The following is a 13,558-nucleotide window of genomic DNA, read 5'->3' on the forward strand; positions in this document are numbered from 1 at the left end:
ACAGTTACCCATCTTTCAGGCTCTTTCATGTAAGAGTGGTTCTGTGACGTACCTCTGGCCACTGGGAAGTGGCTTGGGTGAGGATGGTGCTGTGTTCTGTGAAAGCTTTTGCCTTCCTAATAAAGAAATGATGACAACAAATGCTGATGAGGAGTGGCACTCTCATTCACTGATTGTGGGAGTAGAAAATGACAGTCATTTTAATGACTTTTCAAAATGTAAACCTTTTTTATTGCATTTCTGGAGATCAAACCATAGGCCCATGTGTGCTAGGTAGGCCCTCTACCACTGAGCTACATTCTCAGCCTGAAAACTAAACATGTCCTTGGAATCACACACTTTGGTATTTATCTAAAGGAGTCAAAAACTAAAGTCCACACAAAGACCTACACACAGATGTTTATAGCAATTTTATTCATAATTGGCAAAACTTGGAAGCAACCAATATGTCCTTCTAGAGGTGAATGGATTTAATAAACTGTGGTACAATGAAATGTTATTCTGTACTAAAAAGAAATGAGCAGGGCTGGCAGAGTGGCGCCTGCCTAGCAAGTGTGAGGCCCTGAGTTCAAACCCCACTAGCACCCAAAAAAAAGCAAAAAGAAATGAGCTATCAAGTCATGAAAAGATATAGAAGAACCTTAAATGTACTACTAATGAAAGAAGTTAATGAAAAGGCTCTGTACTTATGATTCCAACAATATGATATTCTGGAAGAAGCCAGAACTATGGAGACAGGAAAGAGACCAGTGGTGCCAGGGGTTAACAGACACAGAGGGATAAACAAATGGAGCATAGAGGATTTTGTTTTTAGACAGAGTTTCACCATGTTGCTAGGCTGGTATCAAACTCCTGGACTCAAATGATCCTTCTGCCTCAGCCTACCCAAATAGCTAGAACCACAGGTGCAGGCTACCGCACCCAGCTCAGGGGATTTTTCAGATATTCTGAATGATACCAGAATAATAGAAGTCATACTTTTGTCCAGACTTATAGAATGTACAACACCAAGAGTACACCCTGATGTAGATTAAGATTTTGGGTGACAATGATGTATTAATGTAGGTACATCAATTATATTAAATATATCACTGCAGAGGTTGATAACGGGGGTTGATCCTTCATATGTATGTGGAGGTCAGGACTGTAAGGGAAACCTTTGCTCAATGTTGCTGTAAATCTAAATTTGCTCCAAAAAAAAAAACTAATTGAGAGGGAGAGACTCAGCCAACACTGACTCCTGTCCCCTTCTTTATTTCTTTTTGCCCTGAATAAAGGTTTAAAGCCCAGAGCTAAGACAGACAATTGGTGGCCATGAGAACAAAAGCCATCCTGTCAAGCGGAGGGCAGATCTAAAGGCCTGACTTCCAAAACCAATACTGACAACGGCCCATTCAGATCTCTTATCATGTGAGAAAAATAAACCCCTGCTTCTTCAAAGGCACCTGAGGTGGCATTCTGTTATTTGCCATGTCAATACTCCTAACTGACAGAACAGTCAAGTTTCCAAAGGGCAGACCACAGGCCCAACTTCCATGAGCACAGCACTTCCCCAGCTGCCACAAGCCACTGCAGCACCTCCTATTTTCTCCCCCTTGACTCCTCTTCAGCCTGCAAGGGACCCATCTTAGTTCATGCTCCCATGGGAACAATCTCATCTCCCAGCAGTCTGATACCTAAAAGCCCCAGTTTCTGAGGGCCTAGGAGTATAGCTCAGTAGTACAGGGTATGCTTAGCATATATGAGATCCCCAGCACCAAAAAACCCAGTATCAAAAGAGAAAAGAAAAACTTCCAAGACTCTCTAGGCTATTCAGTTTTCAGTCTAAGGAACACATACTAGATGATGGCAAAATGGTGTGACAGTGAATATTGACCTCAATCTCAGGCCATCTGCCTCCCTCTTCAAAGGGAAGTAGTCAATCCCATAAAGAGCTGCAGGAAATTATATATTACCAGAACAAGCCAGCACAGTAGCAGGCAGGATGCTCCCTGTAGAGCCCGTCAGTCATCAGAGGACACATTCAAGTCCCACCTAAGCTTCTCCAGGTAAGCATCCCAGTCTCTTGGCTGTCCCTGGTCAGGGTGGGAGCTTAGTGCCCAAGCCATTGTAAGCATCCTCTCCCTCCTTCTCCTGTCCTACTGGGAGAACAGAAAAGGCTGGTCCACTTGCTAAGCTCCATGACCTGAGCTCGTCTCACTTACAGAACCACCCAGGCACCAAAACACACCAGCAGCAGCCCAGTGCCTCTGAGCACAGCTTCCTGAACCAGAAGTAGGGCCAAGAGAAATGGGATTCTTTGGGTGCTCATAGGCACTGTGAGGACCAGTTGATCTAGCTTCTAGATCCAGCTTGTGCAACCTTCAGCAAACCACTGTTATGGGAAAACCTCAGCTAAAACACCCTCTGATCTCAGACCTTCTGACATCCCATCTAGCAGCAATGCCTCCTCCATCATGAAAAACAGGTGAATTGGCAAACCATGACTAATGTCTGCTGTCACCTCTCCCACCTTTGTCATTGCAGTAAGTGGCATCTTTCAGCCAGTACTCAGGCACCAAGCCTTGGAGTCATGCTTCATTTCTCTCTTTCCCACCCAACATGGAACTCATTAACTCCAACTTCAAGTCACCCCAAACCCAAGCACCTCTCACCTTTCTTTGCCACTCCAGTCTAAGCTCTTGCACCTCCCACCTGCACTCTCTTAAGAGCCTCCTAATTGGTATTGGTCTCTGACTCCACTTTTGATCCCTCAATTCTATTCTCCTCCCATTAGCTAGAATGGTCTTATTAGTCAGGCCCTGTCACTTCTCCAATGTCCTCCCATCTCCCTCAGAAAAAAATCTGAATTCCTTTCCATTGTCTCTAAGGTCCTAGTAATCTAGCCCCCAACCTCTCTCTTTCCACTGGCTCCATCATCCATCCTTCAGCTGCTCTGACCTCCTACCTAAGAGACTGCATATGGCTCTTCCCTCTGTTTGGAATCATTTACCCACCCTTTCTTCCTTTACCTCTGCAGAGAGGCAATACCTGGCCCGTGCTGTATTGTCTATCTCCTCCTACTAGAATTGATGGCAGGATCTTCATTTTGCTTAATGCTGTATCTCCAGCACCCTAGAATAGTGTCTAGGAGTGTGCTGAATGAATGAATGAGAGAACAAATAAAAGTGTTAAGTACCCTGCTCAAAGCTTCTGTCTGACACCAGTGCTAACTTGCTTTCAAAGTTTCTATTCAGGAATAAAAAGAAACAGGTTCCCCAGTATCCTGCAAACTTCACATAGCTCACTCTGGTTGTACCAGAGATAGGATGTTCCAAGCTCAGGTGGTTCTTATCTCCCAAAGCAGTTCCTAGCAGGGGATGGATGAACCTATGAACCTTAAAACCCTCAGAAGAGTATAAAAAGCACCAGATTGGATGGGGCTTCAAGGCTTCTCTTACTACAAACTCAAACACAGTGAGGGGATCTGAGTCACACAAAGACCTAGTCTCTCTTTCCTCTATGGCCTCTGACAGCAGCCTCAGAGGGGCAGAAGAGGAACTGGATTCCCATGCAATGTGACATTATGGCCGGGATAAATGGGCTCCTTCCGAGCTCTGATTGAGCTCTGCTGCTCCAGGAGTGTAATCTCAAGCAATCCACTAATAAGAGGTGAGGAAATTGCGTCCAAGAAGCCAGCTCATCCTTGGGGAGATGACAGCACAGTGCCGGATGTCAGCATGACACCAGTCTCCTATCTTAGCAGGAGGCTGTGGGAATCATTCCCCTGTCAGCTTCATTATGGAAATCATACAGAAACCTACTGCTGATGTCACCCTCAGCTTCTGGACTCTTAGATTCTGGGAATCATGACACCAATACTTTAGGAGTCAAATCAGAAGGCTAGACAATGTCATCAAACTGGAGTATTAAAAGGAGGTAACAGGACCTAACATGATCTCTAGCACAAGTGTTCAATAAATGTTAGCTGCAAAGTGAAAGTCAATGTCATCAGAGCTCCCGCGCTGAACATCCTTGTTTATTCAACAATATTTGCCGGGTCTCTGTGATGTGTTGGCAATAATGAGAATAAAAAGACTACAAAAGATTATTGTCTTTTGTAAGCTAGTAATACAATACTCATGATAATGGTGATAAAAAGAGCTGTAATTTTTTTTGAGAAAATTGCTCTGCCCCAGGTATTGCTGGATCCTTCAAGTACTATATCTCATTTAGTCATCACTACAGCACTGGATGTTACTATCCTTGTTTCAGAGATGAGGAAAGAAGCAGAGGCTCAGACACATCTGAGGTCACCTCAAGTCTAAAATTCCCTCTGTTAAAGATTATGTCCACAACTTGCAGGAAACACTGCTTATCCTTTAACCTAGTGGATTAGTATTAACGCAAGGATTAATAGGGACCTCACCTCCTGGTGAGTTAAGGGAGAGCTTCTGAAAACAAAAGGAGAAAACTATTACCAGTTGCTCCTGCAACAGCTAGTGGAAGAGGTCAGTCCAGGAGTCCTTAGCAGGCCCAGGTTAGCAGGCAACAATGAACTTAGCTGCATTACTGCCAACTGAGAAATAAGGTGGCTTCAGAGGGGAATTCATTTTTCCCTGACTTTTCATTGGGGTGGAACCATTCTCATTTTTATCTTCAAATTGCTTGTCATTTCTATTTATTAGAAAGTACACATTAAGAAACTTACTCCTTTTTCTCAGGACCCCCATAGCGCCTCACGTATAACTTCCTCAAAGCACTTGTCACTTTTTCTCACTATTGTTTTAGGCTAGTTGCTGATTTTACTGAATGTATTACCTTGCCAGAAAAGGCTAAACATACATAAACAGATAATTTATTTATCTCTTTGTTGAAAGAACTCCAGATATAGATGAGGAAACAGTAAGTGATCTGCCCTACTTCACACAAAAACCAATAGCATAACTAAGTCCAAAATCCACCTTTTAAAGACACTACACAGCCTCTTTTAACCATTAAAAGGGTGAAAAACTTTGAGAGGTAAAGGGAAATATGTAGGCAAATATTTCTGTAACCCAACAAGAAGCTAAAAGTTCTTGTGTAGCAAGACAAAAGCAGTTCTTTCCACCTTTACAAGGCCAATAGATAAAAGTGACAACAGTATGATTTTGGTAATAATAGAGCATGTATATAGCAGGCACTATGTGCCCAGTACCATTCTGGGGACTTTGCAATACTAACTCATAGTCATCACAACTGTGTGTGGGTGGTGGTGGTGGTGGGGTACTTTTATTACCTCAAATTTTCCGTGAGTTTAACCTTAAGTATAGGGGGTTACATAACTTGCCTAAGGCCCTCTAATAGCAACTAATGTTTATTGAGCACCTGGCATGTACCAGAAACTAGGTCCAGAAAGTATGCTAAGTCCCTTTAGCTCGGTTAATACTCAAATCAACCTTAAGATAATTACTATCATTATTGCCATTTTCAAATGAAGCCAGCGGGGCTCTGAAAGGGCGACGTGCCCAAACAGCTTGAGTCCAGAGCTCGTGCTCTTGATCACACATTACATCGCTAAACGCAAGGAAGCAGATACAGGCTGCAGCGAGTGGACCCGAAGTGGGCAGGGAACTGGGTGTGAGCAAGCCCTCTACTTTCCCATCCCTAGATCCCGCGCCAGGATCCTCCGTGCCTATGAGCCATTACTGCCCCCTGCTGCCGGCGGGACCGGAGCAGGGGCCCAGCTCATCACCGCCCTCCTCCGAAAGAGATGCGCGCCTGGCCATCGGCACTGTCTGTACTCTTCTCTCGGCCCTCACGTCCTTCCCCACCCGCCTGCGTCCCTTCCCCTGGGGCCGCGAGCTACCAGTCAAGGATGTAGGGGCTCCACAGCTGGCATCGGGTTGCCATGGTGAAGGATGCGCGAGGCGCGCCGGAAGGGGCGGAGTCCTGTGACCGCGAACGCGCGCTGAAGGTGCTTGTAGCTGGTCAAAAGCCTCCCGGTTGCCATGGTGACGCCGGGCCTCCAAGAAGTGTCGGAAGGGCGGGGTCCGCGCGGAGGGTGGGGAAAGAAGGTCCAGGTCGCCGGTTGCCACGGTAACGCGGACACCCAGAGTGGAGCGGGAAGGAGCAGGGGCGGAGAGTGCCCCCAGGCGCTTTCCCCTCCCAGGCGCCTTTGGTCTTTTAGGAGTCGGAGGAAAGCTCCTTGCTTTACCCCAACCCTAACTGCCGACCAGCGAAAGAAATGGGGGCTCCGAGGTGCAGAGACTCTCTCTGGGCGCATCGAATTCATTGCCCGCTCTGGCCCTCATCTTCCCCCCACCAGTGAGGGGTAGCTCAGGTTGCCATGGTGACGAGGGCCGCAGAGGAGGACTGGGATGCCAGTCTTGTGGGGTCAGCTCTAGTCCCCTTTACCTTCTCCCCGCCTTCCCCGCGCTGTGCGTTGTAGAAGGCACTACAGGCACTACGGAGGATCGCTGCTAAGATACCAGGGGCCCTACTAAGACAGGACAGTAGGGTGGGGAGCTACCTCCTGGGTCCTGTAACTTCACCCTGCTGGCCCCACCTTGCCGGTTTGTGGGTGCGCAGTAGGGTGGGCTGAGTCCTGTCGCTGGGGATTATCTGACCTTGTCGAGGCCTCTAGGTTTCGGTAGCACAGATATGCCATAACGTATTTAACAGGCCTGTTACTGAAGGACATTAATTTTTCCCAATCTCTGTTAGTACAAGCCGTACTAGTGTAATATAGTAATATCACCTATGTATACATTTGCAATTTTCTCTGTAGAATAAATTCCAAAACTAAAATTACTGTGTCAAAAGACAAATGCCATTTTAATGTTCATGAATATGGCCAAATTGCTCTCCAAAGACACTAGCAAATTTACATCTCCACCAAAACTGAAATCCAATAATTTTAATTAGGATTATATCAACAACGATGAGCTACTACTTGGAAAGAATTTTCCAGAGCTAATGTCATTAAGCCAATTTAATTCTTTGATTCGCTTTTATCCAACATTGTTAAACTATCCAATCCCATTTATTTCACAATAAAGATTTTACTTCTTAATTTGTATGTCGAATTTTACTTTGGTTTCTGTCATTGTGAGGTTTCTTATTTCACGTTCATTTTATTAAGAAAATGAAAAAGAACACCCTGATATTCTGAAGCTGGCCTGCCACCACTTGGCCACCTTATTCTTCTTTGGGACACCTAGACCATCACAGAATTCCAGCCTCAGACAAGGTGACACTGAAAGCATGATAAGATGAAACACAGCAAGTCTGCTTTGCAATGTTGTCTAACCACAGATAAAAAACATGGTCAATTTGCCACCCATGAGGACAAACACACCCCCAGGGTGAAAATGACTGCTACTTCTTACCAATGACAATTTTACCTTTTTTCTAGTCTGCTTTTCCTATAGATTAGATTTACTGAGATTCACATCCTTGAAATTGTGCCTGCATCTTGACAATATCCAATCTAGACCAAGCCCAGCTTTCATAGACAACTCACCCAACCCAAGCTCAAAGCCAGTAATAGTTTGATTACCTTAAATCGAGATGTCACAGTGCCCCCTTGGTGTGTACTTTCCCTCAATACAAGGTAATAAACCCAATTTGTTCAACTATAGGTGTGTTCCTGATGATCTTTGGATAAAAGGATTGGCACTGGCAAGTTCTATTTTCCTTGATAAAATTTTCTCAGTGGCAGTCCTATATAATTGTTTGATAAAGAACAAATTTAAATGGGTGGTCTATTTTAGTTTGTATTGACTGATTTCCCCCAGTTTTTGTAATTTCCAATGTTACCCTAAAGATGTTTTTTAAATAAAAATTTTAGCAGATGCAATCTTAACCATTGTCAGTTTGATTTTAAATTATGTTTTTTTTTAACCAGTGATAGTCACTGTAAAACAGACAGAAGGTTGATAATTTTTTAATTTACTTCTTGACTCAAGAACCTTCAGTAGGGCAATGATGTGGGATGTGGATACAAAACAAAGTAAAATGGTTCTGTTTTAATTGGCAGGCTTGCTGTATGCTACCATGCCATTGACTGGGCACTGCTAGGAAGTAACTCATCGTCTAATCAGAGAGCTAAAGGAGTTGGCTGGCCTCAATTTGCCAGATGGATGAGAATGAAAAAGGCTTTCCAGATGAAGGGAACAGCCAAATGCAAGGTGCTTATTCATTCAGTAAATATTTATTGAGAGCCTATTTTGTGCCAGAAATTGGGGTGGGCACTGGGGCTTTGGGAATGGACATGATCCATGTGGTCTCTGCCCTCCCACGAGCTGGATCCTGTGAGAAATGCTTATTAAATAATCACACCAATGACTACAACATGTGAAAACCATTGAAAAATAAACTCCAGGGTTCTGTGGGTGCCCAGGGTAATCATGACCTGACAAATGGTGTCAAGAAGGGCTTCTTTTTGAGACTGACTTTTAATTTGAGATATGAAGGAGGAGTTGGTACTCACCCAAGAGTAGGTTGTTCCTGGCAAAGGAAACAACCCATGCCCTAAAGTGAGAAAAGTCTTGGCTCTTTTGAGGGGATGGAGGCAGGCAGTGTGACTGGAATGAAGTGGGCTGGGGGAGGGTGATGGAGGTAGACAAGACCTTGTCCATCACCAAAGGTGTTTTAATTTAAAGGCAACACACTAGAGGAGAGTATCAAGATAGGGAGTAGCTTGATTAGATTAGAAATACATTGTACAATATCCATATAGATGGGGGGGGGGCGATGTCACCAAACCACTTTGAAAGAGACCATTACAGCTGTCCATAGGAACAACAATCATAATTGGGCCAGGTGGCATTCATAGGAGGGAAGAATCCAGTGGAATGCTGGAGGTGGAAATGGGATTGGGATAGACTGAGGGGTATGTGAGGCAAGTAACTATCTAGTGACAACTATGAGAAACAACCCCGTTATAGACTAAATCGTGTCCCTCTCCCCCACCCCTAACTCACACACATACAATTCATGTGTTGAAGTCTTAACTTTCAGTGCTCCCATTTGTTTGGCAAACTCCAACTCATCCTTCACATCTCAGGTTAAAAATATCATTCTCAAAGAAGCCCTCCTTGACCCCCACTTGTCAGGTCACCATGGTCCCAGGCACCCACAAAATTCTGGGGTTTACTTTCCAACAGTTTTCACACATTGAATATATTTGGAGCTAGGCCTTTAAAGGGGTATTAAAGTTAGATAAAGCAGAGTACTGACCTAAACTAACGTAAGGATGGGGTGAGGGAGAGGAGGAGGAGGAGGAGAAGGGAGGAGGGAGAAAGGGAGAGAGAGAGAGAGAAAGTAAATGAGAGAGGGAAAGGGAAAGAGAGAGAGAGGCCCTAGGGACTAGGGCTGCACTTGTGCAGAAGGAAGACCATTGAAGGACAGAGTAGAAGGTGGCCACCTGCAAGCCAAGTAGAGGGGTCTCCAGAGAAACTAAACCTGGTGGCACCTTGGTCTTGGACTTCCAGCCTCCAGAATCATGAGAAAATAAATGTCTGCTGTTTAAGCCACTCAGTCAGTGGTATTTTGTTGTGGCAAACCTGTCAGACTGTTACAAACCTAAATGTCCACACAATAGGGTAGTTGGGAAATAAACTATGGTGCATCCATTTCATGGAAAATATTCTTGTAGGTATGCCCATACAAGCCTAAGATTTCACCTTCACTAACAGTCTCACTTCATATCCTCTCTTTGGCTTGTGAGGAATCTCACTGCTTTTACAAAGACCAAGGTTGAGCCTCAGGAACAGTCACCACAGCATCACTCTGCAGTAGTACAGTGAGTACCCAATTATGGCAACCCCAGGCAATTTTTTTCAGTGCTTCTTTGTCTCTGTTATTCTGGATTATTTTCAATTTCATAACTTTGAGAATCATACATGTTATTTGCAATAATTTGTACTATCACTTAAAATAGTAACTATCTTTTCCACCTACAAAAATTCATACAATGATTGTTTTTACAAACCATTTGACCTTGTAATGAGAGGGAAAACTATTCTATGCAAATGCTGAAAAGTTAAGTTAGGAGAAATGAAGTAAGACTATATATACAAACATGAAAAAATGTCCAAGCATATGGTTAAATGAACAAGAAAGATGCATATGTAGATATGAACCTATTTTTTGTCTTAAAGTAACCACTTGTTAGAAAATCTGGAAGCATGTATAGCCAACTTTCAAAGTATTGTGAAATTCTGCCATTTAAAGATTTAAATGAATCCTGTTGATGATTTCCTGAAGCAGGGAAACTGTAATACATGGTAAAATGCTGAAGGATAACAGAGGAGTAAGAGAGACACAGTCCACTATTCTGGCATTCCCATGCATACTAACCATGATCATGACACAGTAGGACCTTCAGGGGTCATAGTAAATACCAGTAAAACTTGACGTCTGTCCTTATTTAAAATAAGCACAACCAAAAGCACAAATCCTAATATTCTCCCACCTGAATGGATCTTGTATGCTCCATATACCTTACTCAAGAGTATGTGATGTTTACATAAACATACAGATAGAGTACTCTCAAATGAAGTGGAGGTGACTCATTAGCATGGTGTTTTTGTGCAACTGGATAAACATAAAAACATCCAGTGTGTTTGATTCGGGGAACATGGCTGTTATGAGAGGCTCCAACACTGTGAGCTCTTTGTCTTCTTGTCTGAGAAAGGAGGATGTGAACTGTGATGATCTCTCAGGTGGCTTCCCACTGACTTCTGAAACTCCTGGATCTCTCTCAGCTATTGATGAAGCAGTTGAAGTGGCTGTTGTGGAAGAAAGTGGTGTCCTGGGAGGGAATTGTACCCAGGGTGACCATTCAACAGTGTGATATCCTACAGTCTTTGGAAGGAAGGCATTTAAAGCCATTTAGTGTGATTCTGGGTAGTTAGGACACATTGAAGATGGTCTGTTTACAAAAACTTGAATTTAATAAATATCCCCTCATAATAAAGCAAAATACTGTTTTTTAGATTTTGAACTACTTCTGCTGGAGGCAGAGTTTCTGGAAAGGAGCCTAAGCTGAATGGTAAACACTTAACTGAGTAGAGAAATGAAGATCGAACGGCACCAAAGTGATTGTGTACACTTTGGAAAATTATTTCGTTTATCAAAATGAACTCCACAGTGCTTTTAAAGTAGGGAAATGATCAAATGGCACTGGATTAGAAAAACTTAATCGAGCAGCCTTTATTGAAGCCCTCTGTGCTAGGGAGGGTGAGGCAGCATTGTAACACTGGATGACGTTTATCATGGTGTTTATTGTGCTGTGGGCCAGGCAGAGGCCCATCAGATGGTGAATTATCTGTACAGCTGCCCAAAACACTACTCCATCAGCAGCACTGAGATGTCAAGGGAACAGGTGGGGAATAGATGCCAGTTACCTGACAAGTTCACACAGGATTCCTTCAGAGGTGCCAAACCTTTCTTGGCCCCGCTACCATACAGACAGCACATTCCAGTAACTTGACAGAGAGTATGGATGTGTTGGAGGTGAGCTTTAGATCATGTTGAGGATGGGACTTTCAAGTGAGGACTGCCTGATGGTGAAAAGGGAGCCAGCAACTTGGGGGGCCAAGACATTCCAGGCAGAGGGACACTGGGGACAAAAGACATGGTCTAGGTGATTAAGGGACTAGAGTACAGAGTCTGGCAGAGAGGTATCAATAAAATTAGGAGGTAGTCAGGACCCACAGGAACAATTTTTACTATTATTTGAGCTGTAATGGAAAAAACATTGAAATTTTCAGCAAGGATATGGAATGAATAACTGACTTTTGGAAAGACCCTTTGACTGACTTGTGAAGAATAGCTCCAAAAAGGCAAAAGTGAAGTTAGGAAGGTAGCTAAGCCACTCCTAGGGGTAGCATAATCCAATAAGAGGCGAGGAAGGTGACAGGCTGAAGGGAAGTAGGCCAATGTGGGCCAAACCAGCAGGGTTTACCGAAGAGAAAATAGATCAAACCTGACACCTAGGATGGTAACTTGTGCATCTGAATGGACGGTGGATGGGGACCTTTACTGATCCCTGGGAAGGACAGCATTCTGAGTGGAAAGTCAAGAGTTCTGTTTGGAGCATAAGGGTGAGATGCCTGTTAAACACCAGGTGGTGATGTGAGCAAGCAGTGGAGTACATGGATCTCCAGCAGACCTCAGGGAAGAGGCCAGAGCTGAACACAGGAATACATGACTCAGCACGCAAAAGCATGCAAAACTGCAGGGTAGAATGCAATCACCCAGGGAGATGATGCAGGAAGGACAAGGGATTCAGCGCTGACCCCTGACGAAGGCCAGTGTTTAGGCAACCTGTAGAAGACTGTCCCCTCCTCCCGCAAAGGAGACCGAGAAAGAACCTACTGAGACCAGAGGAAATTCCTGGGGATCAACTCCACTCAAACTGCATAGAGATGTCCAACTAAGCATTATGTTACCTTTAATGCACAAAATATATTTTTTTGTCACATAAAAGAGGGGTCTCAGGCAGAGGATCCATCTTTTTCTGCCTGTTCTTGAGCCTTTACTACCTACTGTTTACAGAGGTCTGACACAAAATGCTCTTGTGAGAATAGGGGAGCCTCACTGTTCCCCCAACTGCCAAAGCCCACAAGCGGTCTTTGATCCATTTTATTTACTTTGCATATTCCACCTCTGCTGGTACTAGTATTTACCATTTCTGTCTTCTAAACATCCCACTCCATCCCCTTCTCATGCTCTCACTGCTACCATCCTGCCCCAAACTGTCACTGGTCATCTGGCTGAGGTCCTTCTGCTCTACCCAGATAGAAACAGTGAGTAGGTGAGACGCTCCTCTGGTTTTGGCAGTCCCAGGGACTTCAGTGCCCAAAGCTTAGAGACTGGGCTGGAAGACCAAGAAGCTTTCAGCTCCAGTCCCAGAGAGCTGGGAGCCTGTTGCTCCAGGCTTTTGAAGCCATGGACTTATGGCTGTAGACGCTTTAAGGGTTTTAATGATGGGGCCATGGTCAACTATTGTATTGTCAGCTTTCAGCAGCAGTGGTGGGAGCAGCAGGCAGTGCCTGCTAGTGTTAGAGCTTCCAAACAGGCCTAGGATGCTGGGCACCTCAGCTCCTAGAGTGGCAAGTGTGATAGCTCCTAGGCCTAGGACTCTTGGTCCCTAAGGCTTGGCAGCTCCCTGGAACTCTTCTAGTGACACAGAAGAGAGTCACAGATTCTCCTCTCTCTCTCTGTACCCCCCACCCTCCCGAGCCTTCTGTTTTTCTTCAGCCTTGGCTCTCCATCCTCTCTCACCTTCTTCTTAACTTCTACCATCCCTCATTATTGCTACTGCTTTTGCTCCCTGACCTTTCTGCCATGGCCACTTTCCATCAGTACTGCTGCCACTGCTGCTGCCTTTGCGGCTACTACCGCTCCACTACCACCATCTTCTCTTCATCTTACCAGCTCAGCCCACTCTACAAATGATCACAGTCAAAAGAAGGCAAGAAAAGACCACTTGAAAAAAGCCTCTTTTTTTCTTTTTTGGCAGCACCTGTGGTAGAACTCAGGGCCTCACACTTGCCAGGTAGGTGCTAACACTTGAGCCATGCCCTAG

The sequence above is a fragment of the Castor canadensis genome, chromosome 5, assembly GCF_047511655.1.
Source record: "Castor canadensis chromosome 5, mCasCan1.hap1v2, whole genome shotgun sequence".
Taxonomy (NCBI): Eukaryota; Metazoa; Chordata; class Mammalia; order Rodentia; family Castoridae; genus Castor; species Castor canadensis.